This window comes from Diprion similis, chromosome 3 (assembly GCF_021155765.1).
Source record: "Diprion similis isolate iyDipSimi1 chromosome 3, iyDipSimi1.1, whole genome shotgun sequence".
Taxonomy (NCBI): Eukaryota; Metazoa; Arthropoda; class Insecta; order Hymenoptera; family Diprionidae; genus Diprion; species Diprion similis.
In genome coordinates, this window is record NC_060107.1 from 11,093,073 (window position 1) to 11,104,267 (window position 11,195).

Genomic DNA, 11,195 nt, shown 5'->3' on the forward strand with positions numbered 1-11,195 from the left:
TATATATATACATATATATGTGTGTGTGTGACAACTTGACGAGTATTTACATACATGCATATATGTGTAATGTATATCTATATATGTATAGGTATATAACCATAAATGCGCGTATATCGAACAAATTTCTAACGTATAAAAGTACCCCAGATGTCGACAATAATTCGGTCGTCATTTAAACCCAGTTTTCTCATTTAAAGACATTTAAAGTCTTCTCATCATTTCGAACTTTGAATCAATACATATTTTCCGATTGTTAAGTTGTAACGTAGTAATCAGGCAAGAAAGCAATTGACATCCAAAATATGGATTCGACTCGAGCATTATGGCGTCGCACCTAGCAATCAGCTGATCCTTGAATCAACCTCAGTTGCAGTTAAATCGTACGTATAGAGAGGAACAGAAAATTGCGAAGAATTTCGGATCACTGTTTAGCCTGATATTGATCTTGCGAAAACTATACAAGCAGCAACTATTCGGAATTTTGAATCTGAAAATCTTCATTTGTTACATTCGGATATGTTATTGAAGAATTTGAAGTGCAAAATGGAAGAAACAACTAAAATCAAAAGAAATTCTCGGAACAAATGGCTCATTTTCGTGATTGATAAACTTTAAACGTGCCTAATGCGAATCGAATAATTGTCGACATCGAGTAATCAGTACCGTAAGACGTCTATAGATATATTACTGTTTAGTGAAAAAATGTATCTGTCGTGAATCCCTATCGGCTACTGTGGACCCCTATTCGAAGGTAGTAGATACTTGTATAAACGATAACGGTATAGAAAAAAAGAAAACAAAAAAATATGGTAATAGTAATAAAATTGACGACGATGACGATGATATATAAACGATGTTACCACTGATAACAATAATGTTATACAATCGTAAGAAGTTGAATGGTCCCTCAATTTTCGATATGTATGTATGTATGTACATACATGCATTCATGTATCGGTGACATATTAGGAATATATAGTAAAATGAAAATAAGAGTAAGAGAAGATGAGAAATAATTTGATAAGAAAGAAAGAAAATATTACGGTGTATAAGCTGATGTCATTGGTGCTGAAGGAATGAGTTGATGACGATAGAGAGAGAGCGAGAGAGTGTACACAATGTTCATATAATATATCAGGAAAAGTATAGCGAAGAGCGATGGGCTTAATGACATTTCGTACAGGATAAATATATTGGAGTAATACAACGCCAAAGTCGAAGGTTGGACAAAGGAAAAAGAAAAAAAGAGAAAAGAATTGTTGAAACATTATAGATGTATACAGAACCGTTTTTAATTAATTATACTATTAAACTAATATTCAATTAAAAAAACGTATAATATATAAATGAAAATTATATAAGTGAAAAGTAATTGGTATAATAGTAAAAGAGATTCACGTAATGCGTAAATGATGGTTATCATGTAATGAGATATACAGTCGATTATCATTATAATAATAGGTGATTAAGTCATCGTTTCCTGTTTCGAAGATCTTGGCGTTGGCAATGCGCGATTCATAGTTAGACATCTTTTATATAATATATTTGAAGAAAAGTATACATATTACACATACATATATATTATATATACACGTGCGAGCATAGTATATACACCGTGTAATAGCAACAACAACAACAAAAACAGCAGAATAGTAGTAATAATAATAATATTGATATTAACATTAATAATAATAATAACAATAATAATAATTGTAAAATTAGAAATTTTATTAAATGTTAGAGAAATTACATAATATACATATATGTTAAATAACAAAATGATTCGTCATCGCGTCTAGCCACTGTCAATATCTTAAATACTAACTATTTCATATAATTTTTATAAATTTTAATATTGTTACATCTTCACCATTGATCAATCACATTTACGCCTTAAAATGTATATCATTCATTTTCAATGCTTAGACGAATTAAATCATTATATGGTATATACATATATATATACAGTGAACCGATATTCGATTTAGCATAATTATCATGAATAATTCGAAAATTTACAAATTTAATTCGTTATCCCTCCGGAGTATTATATATGTATATTATATACCAAAAGACGTTAAATCCCTTATACTGAATTACTTTCAAGCAACGAAATATGCATGATATCAGCCAGATAAATTTTTTTTTCGCTCTGAAATTACGTTACAATATAGAAAAAAATAAAAATAAAACACATGAAAACGAATATCTGCTAATGAAATAAAATACGTGACGGAATCAGAATTTTTTTTCCTCTTCAACGTTGATTTACAACGGAAACAACCTAGCAGAATGTTTCGATAGGTTCACATACATAGCATTGACGTATATTTAATTCAAGGCTTCAAATGCTGTGCAGCAAACTTGTCAAATACTCAAATAAGACGAACATCTTTCGGTGACAATTAATTGTTGCATTATATACAGTATATTATATATACACTATATATATATATATTGTACTTGATTTTGTACAGGTGTATCCATACATTGTTGAACCATATGCGATCGCATCATAATATGTGAATGTTTATAATATGATGTGTTTTATTTGGCAGAAAGGAAATCGATAAGAATATAAATATGGTTAAGAAATATGCCGATTGTCAGTTATTTTTTCACCTCGTGGAAATCAAATTTGCACTCGTTTTTCGAACTATCGATAAACGGAATCCATAAACTGGCCACTCTTGGCTACGAACTTCACAGGAAACAACTCCAGCAGGAACTGAAAAGGTATTCTTATCATTGTGATTTTTTTATATAAATCAAATTCGGACAAATTCACATTCCATATTATTCTGCATAAAAAACTGAATGCTTAGAAATCTGGCTAAGAATTGGCATGGGATGCCCCATACATACGTCATTTGCATAATGGATTTTGAAGAAAGTGCTCAAGGCTTTGTGAAATCGGTGAATTACGTTCCGAATCTTAGGTCCGAAATCTCGTCCTTATTTTTGCCGAAGAACTTTGAAAGAAAAATCGAATAGTAAAAAATGCAGGATATGGAAAGTAAAAGTAATAATTCATCGTTTTCGTCGCTTTGCATTTCCCTCGTTTCTGTCCCGAGTTTTTCAACCTCGCGTTTTCACTCCCATACATTCTCTCCCTTATTATTCCAATACCAGAAAAGGTCCCGTTCTGCCTACTTGAGAACGGTCTGGTGGCAACCACCGAGTGCTTCGAAACACCAGCGTTTCTGCTTCTTTTGTTCGCTTACATGCTGGTAATGGACAAGGGGATATGTCGTGATATAAATTATTCCCACAGGCGGCAAAGGCTCGGTTACAAGACTGCGATTATTAACCTCAGAGGGAACAGAGAAGAATTAATTATTATACGTTCGTTACTTGAAAAGTCCATTTGCACGGATTTCCATTTCCTAGAGTAGCAAAGGCATTGATAATAATAAAAGAAGGGAACAAAGAACTAAAACGACACTGTTCAATTTTTATCCGACCAATATTCTTTGTGGAAGGCGAACATCTTTTACGCGTTTTTTCATGCGTGATTTCCGTACACGAAGTCCCAGTTTCTATGAGGTTAGAGTGAGTCTGCGAATGCGCATGCGCGAAGTACAGAAAAGATCGCTTTTAAGTCCTGGGAGTTGAAAGTGGTCTTTTCTGCACTGCATGCATGCGCTGTCGCGAACAAACTTGAAGTTACGCGACCCTAACCTCAATTTCGCGCTTCTTGACAAAACGCGTAACATTCTCTTTTCACCTCGCGTATTTGCAATATTCGTCTTCGGCTCGTAGAAGCTGCTTGACAAATATGGAAACAAGTTTAACATTGGATTTTTGTGCAAGCATCGAAATTGAATTCGCAACCATCGAATAAACTAATTATGATTATAATAAACTGCCATGATGGTTGTAATTTTCACAGTGTCATTTTTGTCTATAGGATGTTGTGTCGAAAAAGAAGCTGTTTTGTCAAAATGTATCTATCTTATAATTTTTTTTTCTTCAAATCTTGGTATGTCAAGTTAAACTCGTGAATTCATCAACTTCGGGAGTTTTTTTCATCTAGTGATCACACGATGAAACGTGAACTTGCATCATATGCTTTTGTTTCAACATTAGCAGAAAGGTTTTCGAATGTAAAAAAACGTAACGATTTCGCGAAAATGATTCGGTAAAAGATAGGTGTCGCCGATCGAGCGAAGCTTCCGACCAGCTGTCGTTACTGATTCCGTGAAGTTTTCAGTTTTACTTTAATTTTCTAGCTAAAGAATATTTTATTACCTCTTATCCTTGGTCAAATAAGAATGTTTTCTGTTGCCTATATGTACTATTGCATTCAATATGAACAACCTTACCACATTCGTCTAACGCTATTCGTCTGCGCTATGCATGTGTGGTGGGCACGGAGAGTGGGGGGAGCAAGCGAGTAGCGCGCATGCGCAGAAAGAGAAGCTCAAAGCGAGCGAGTGGCGCGCATGCGCAGTGGGAGAAGCGCAAAACGAGCGAGTACCGCGAGAGAAAGAGGGGTTAGTAGTTCTACTCGAGCGCTCACGGAGAACGGTCTGAACCGAATAGTCGAAAGCCGATAGCAAGCTAATCGAGTGATAGGGTAGAACAGAAGGAAAAATGAATAAACGATCATTGATATTTGTACTGTATGATATAACACAAGATTTTTTTACACTTTCATTATTAGGTCGGAAAATGAATTGCCAATTAAGCCTGTGCAATGATCCATTAATTCGAAGTTTTTCAATCCACGTGTGCAAAACGATTCTGGTCGCACGAATCGTTTGCAAACGCTCAATTTCCAAGGGAAAAATGTTTATTGGAAAATAGCAAATCATTTTTGTGCGAAGTCCTAATTATGTGACAAATGGGATTTTAGCTATTTTCTAGTGAATTAAATTTTGCGAAAAATTTTCATAATCTTTGTTAGGAAAAATTTTAGATACATAAATTTTTTTTGGACAGGCCTAAGAAAAATCTTGACTCATTTCTGGACAAGTTGAAATTATTCTTGTAGTGTCTGAAGATTGTTCGAAAATCCTACCGAGCTTTGGGAAAGAAGTCATATTCGAAGATAACAAAGAAATCAGACTTCTCTTGTTTTTGGGTATTTTTCGATGATATCGTTCCATGGAAAACTCGGGTAAATTTCTATAAGAAATGAAAAATTCTTGCAAAATACTCAAAATAAACTTTTCATTTCCGAAATGTAGTTGAAAGTATCTGGAATAATTTGCTACATAGAATATTTTTAAATAAATAAGAATAATGAAAACTCCTCGTGAAAATTCTCAAGAATATTCAATATTTTATCGAAATCAATTTTCGGTGATACGAATTACGATATTTCTGGCGAATTTATGAAAATTATTGAAATTGTCGCAATTTAAAAAAAAAAATAAGAAACTGGAAAATATTTGAAAATTCGTATAAATACTTGAAAGCTTCTGAGAGTAATTTTCACGAGAGTTAATTAAATAAAACCGGGGATAAAGGTAGGTCGTGTCGTGCAGATTTTGTAAAATTCGATGTGCGTTTCTTTTCTTAGGCAGGAAAATGGGGTAAAATAATTGAAAATCAGTTACGGACAATTATTTTATATCAGAGTCGTTAAAAGAATTGAATGAAACAACCAGCTCGCTGCTGGGGTAGTGGTGAAATAAATTGCAACAGTGTTTTCACTGAAATCTATCGCTTTTCCTGGGGATAAAGGAGTCAAAGGAAGTTTGCGAGTGCAGCTCCCCGGGGCTTTGTGTTCCTCGGTATCGAGGCGAGCATTGTTGCGGGGCAACAATGTCGTTCAATCTTGGTACGTAAGATAAAATCTTTGCTTCCAGATGGTGCAGCCTGAGCGAAGCCAAGCCCGTCGTTTATCCGCGAAAATTGCCGCATGCACTTTTCTTCGTATACGAGTAGCAATTTTTCCCTTTGTCGAGCAAGGGAGGCCGGAAAATTCCTCGCATAGCGATCCTCGTCACGTTGGGATGAATATAACGAGTGATGAGAGGTGGTGGAATTTTCGATACGTTAAACATTGATTTCTGGCAATCCAAAATTTTTTGAAGGGGTGTAAAAATGAAAAAAAAAAAAAAAAAAAAAATCCTTCCATCATGGACAAACCTTCAAATAATAGGATTAGAAAGTGACGTACTTCAGAAGAACTTGTGCTATTAGAGTTAGCACTTAAATATACTCTGGAATTAAATAGCCTCACAGGCAAAAAAATGGCTTTCTTTTCTTTTGGTAACGACGTCGGATTAGAAAAATTTGGAAAGAATTTGCAATCGTCGGGTTCTCAAAAATACTTGAAAAAGTAGAAACAAAGTGAGTGGAACATAGCTGGAAAATAAAATGTCTCTAGCTTTTGTCGATTCAGATTAACCTCCAAAATTAAGTGAAAAAAAAGTTCTTGGGTGTGTTTTGGGTAAACAAAACTCATTAAATTTCGATCCTAATTTCGTCGTAATTTTTCGAGTGACCAAAATATTCGAATTTAACCCTCTAATAGCTAACTTATTACAGAGATGCGAGGGAAAATACGAAGATACAAAATTTAATAGTAAGGAACAAGTAAAAGCAGTAGGGGATGAAAAATAGGTGAAAAATAATTTCTCTTGCTACATCCATAAATATCGTGAATGATATTTATATTTTTGACATCACCATATTTCCTTCACTCAAAAATATCCGCGCTTCGATACATCGATATGTTGCACCCATTCCAAAGTCAGCAGAGAAACTGGTTGTCCTTTATTTGCATTCATGTATATGTATATATATATAACTATACACACGTGTTATTTCCGCCGGATGACAGAGACGCGGATCACCAGCCAAAGTTAATATCGCAGCAGATGGTGTGCACGATGTTTTGCACAACGGTGAATATTGATGGACAGAATAGCGTAGAAATTTTAATACACATTTTGTCGAAAAGATTTCTGCGAAATTTTATGTTTCGAATTTAATTATCTTTAATTTTTAATTTGAAACAAATACTTGAATTATTGCTGTTTCTTCGAAACTGCCCCCGATTGCGAAAAGTTTTTCCAATATGTTATAACTTTATAAAACTTTTGAAGTAACTGAATATCATAATACATAATCGACTAAAAAATTTAATCAACATTCTGTGGAAATACTAATGGCGATTGGAATATAGAAATCAATATTCATGAACTTGTGGTTGTGATTTCATAGGAATATTTGAAGATTGAAAAATTTGTGTTATTTTTCAAGAAAATCGAGCAAAATCATTGCAAAGAAATTGAAAGATCTTTTCTTAATCCTTCCGAAAAAAGCATTTTTCTACTTTAATGCATAAAAGTAATATTCGTTTAACGATTTTGTAAAAAGTAAAATATATCAACGACTTATCAGACAATAAAAAATATTGAACGACAAATTAAAATTCACAACAGTTTCATGGCGTAAATTTTACGAAGAATGCTTCATGCATAGACATTTTTTGTTTCTTTTACATAGGAAGAGACAGAGAGTGATAGAGAGAGGCTAAAGTTGACAGAATGCGTATAGGTGTTGTGTTCGCGAGGTTCGCAATGCGGTACAAAATCCGAGAATACCTTGTGAAGTGATCTGTGCTATTTGTAGAGATTTGCCACACAAGTCACGCAAAGATTTCTGAAAACACGCGAGATCTTCGATAAACCGATTGTGAAGCGTTCCTGTTGAACTCGATATTATTCCTTTCGCCGAGGGCAAAAACATTCAAATAAAACAAAACCGGGCTTGAGTAAAGTCACGGCAAAAGAATTTCCGCTTGTTTGCCTATCAATATCAATCTCGAAACACGTGGAACACTCCACGGAATTTCTATCTCGGTCTCAACTTTACCTATTTCGATCTCGATATCAAGAATTCATGTTTCGATACCGCAGGAAAGGCAATTACAACTTCTTGTGGATTCTTCTCCCCCCCTTTGCGAGGGGATACGAGTTTTTGGGGATTTGGTGAAATGAAACTTCTTCCAAGCATTCATATTAGACGAAACTGATAGCAGAGACAATCTAATCTGTACGTAACGCAACCATTCGTTCCGACAAGCCTGAAAAGCCTGCAGCTATCAACAAAACTAAATATTTTTTAGTCAGTTTCTCGCTGGAATTAAACTTCAAAATCAGGTGATTTAAAAACGAGAAAAATGCTATTTCATTATTATGATCAGACGAATAACGGAAATTACGCCAAAAAATCCCACCGCTGTCACCAATTTTCTTATGGACAAAAGTGACTGTTTTCCAGTCGATTTCCTCCTGGAATTGAAAATTGCAATTAATTGATCATCACTGCAACTTCGGGAAAACGGTAAAAAACAAAAAAAAAGCTATTGCATTGAATGACGAACAGAAATAAAATACGCCACAAATTTTTCGTCGTCGGGAATAATTTTCGAGAAACGTTGCTTGTCATAACTTTGCTACATCATAACTTTGTCATAAATTTTCAACGAGTACCCGTTTCAGATACGAAAACTTTGAGCTGGAAAATTCGCGACGCTTCCGACCCTCGGAAGAGATACGGCAAGTTAGTCAGGGAAAACATTGTGTCGAATAAATTCAAGTGTAGATATCTTTTTGTTCCCGTCTTCATTGTCAATGCCACTGACTCGGACAAACTTTGAAACTGTCTATGCTCATGAATCTAAATCTAATCAAGTACAGAACGTTGTTGGGAAAATGTTATTTCAACTTTTTTTAATCTTTACGAAAACGGTAAATCTTTTAGTAGGCAAAGAAGCTTCTGTTAAATCAACTGCGAGTCTAATTCTCTGCTCACTACTGCTTCTATACTCCAATTGAGCATTCACAAGTTTCTTACCAAGTCCACTGGAAAATATAAAAGAGATTTCGTTACTTCGATAGCCAATATTTCGTTGAATTCTTGTACGATACACGACCAATTGTAAAGTTTTAATAAATGCACTGCACAGCTCGCTGAATCAAATTCATCTGATTTTATTCCAACGTCTTATATTTCACTATTTAACCATTTATTTCAACCTTAGTTTAAGGAAAGTTGAGAACATTATATATTTTTAATACTGCTAATAGGGAAATTTGTAACTCCTGTAGCATGAAAAACGTTTCAAATTTTACAATTTATTGGTTATTATTATTTGTATGTATTGATCGTTTTGTGATTCCTTGAATACACTTCTTCGGAATTATGTTATCGGGAGCAATTATTTTCTCACTTTTACATTAAAAAGAAAAACCAAAAAAAAAAAAAACGTTGCAATAATCGTTTTTTTAATCTCTTTAATTTTTTACATTCAACTTTTGCTGGTCAAAAATTTCGATCTTTTTTCTCAGTGTGTAAGACGTAAGGGAAAATTCAAAGTAGTATCGAGTTGAATTTCCAGTTCATCTTTTTTATTTTACAATTTTTAAATTCTACCTCGAACGATATCAAATTTTGTTAAGATTATTTCCAGGCGTTACCTGATTCTCTGTTTTTCCAGCTCTGCTTTTGAAATTTCACTGAAACCTTTTAAAACCACCCGCAAAAGTTTCAACTTACAGAATTTTTTTCCCAAATTGGAGAAAAAATCACAAAAAATATTTCACGGGTTTCCATCGCATTGAAGAGACAGGAAAAAAAAAACATTTCACCAGAGTTATAAACTCGATGATTCAGCTGTAATAGTCAAAATGCCGTGTGCTGGCGTCAGATCAATCATAAAAAAGGGTCTCGATCTCATCACGCGACGAGGGTTGCTTTTTCCTCGTTTTTCTCAGGCTTCTGTCAACATCAAATGTCACTTTCGAGTCTGACGTTCTTCGATGACACATAAAAGTATATTTGCTACTGTAAATTATATGAAATCAATGCAGGGGAGAAGTGCTCACGTGTCGGGTTTCAGAATAGACCCAAGAACGGATCGATTGGGTCAATAGGACCAAAAGTACGTCAACCTATTTTACCAATCTTCTTGGCACTCCTCGAAGATGGATTCTCGTACGGAAACAGAAACTTCAAACCCAGGGAAGTTCCAAAACTCTCAACGAATGTTGACGTGATATCTTAGGTGCTCTCAGAATATTGGTCATCGTGAGGAAAATCGAAAATATTTCAGACCTACCCAGTGAATTCACAAACTCCATTAATATGGTCCGATGTATTCAGCGAATTTATTGGAGTATTTCATTCGGAAGATGGATTCTTTCTTTTCGAAACTCATCTCGACTTCCAAATCACTTTTTTTTACTGCAGTGGAGACATCAAGTTTACAAAAATTCACTTGAAAATCTGATCTTTTCGCAATATTCAGTTACTTTGCCAAAAACTTACGTGAAAAATCGTTAAGTTTGGCATGAAATGCCAAAATTAATAATCTGCGAAATTGGGCCTTTTATGAGAATAGCCGTTTAGTTATGCAACATTTTTTTTTTTTTTTTTTTTGTAAAATCTATCTGAAATTACACGGATTGTGAAAAATTAATTTTATCACACGATCGAGAATATTCCGTACATTATAAAAATTATAAAACAAATGACTAAATGATCGATGTCATTCAAACTTGACTTGCTGAAAAAAATTCGAACAAATTATGACATCGAGAAAAAAGAAATGTGATCCTGAAAAATGGTGAGGTGGTCAAACTTTTTATGGAACTATGCACATACCTATATAATATATAAACTATACTTCCGGAAGCTGCTGGATAATCTGAGCGCACGCGATGCCGAAGCTCCGGTGTGCCTATCCGAAGGTGATAAAGGGGTGGTGGGGTAATCAGAAGCTTCCGGTGAAGCAGGCGAAGCTTCCTGTTACGGCTCCTACGTTTAATTGATTCCTCGTCAAGGGAGTCGCATTTCAGAAGGTTAGTAAGCTTAAAATCAATACTTTTTGATAATTCAATTGAAAATTATACATTCGTACGCTACGACGATTTTTCTTCAGATGTTAGAATTGTATAAACAAGAACTTGCATATCAGTTTTTGATTTTCAATCAGTCAAAATGGTGAAAGACTAAATAGATTCGTTCGATGCGATTTTACACAGGCTTAATTTAAAAGTATTTTTTCCAAATTCACTGACACAGTTTGTTGATAAATATGCTTATTTAATAATTGAGAAAAACTTCTGCAATTCATGAAACGTCTCAGACAAGTAATAATTTTTCTTTTAACTAAGGCTTGGATTTTCTATATGTTTCATTCGCGAATTACAAGTCATGTTTCGAACAAT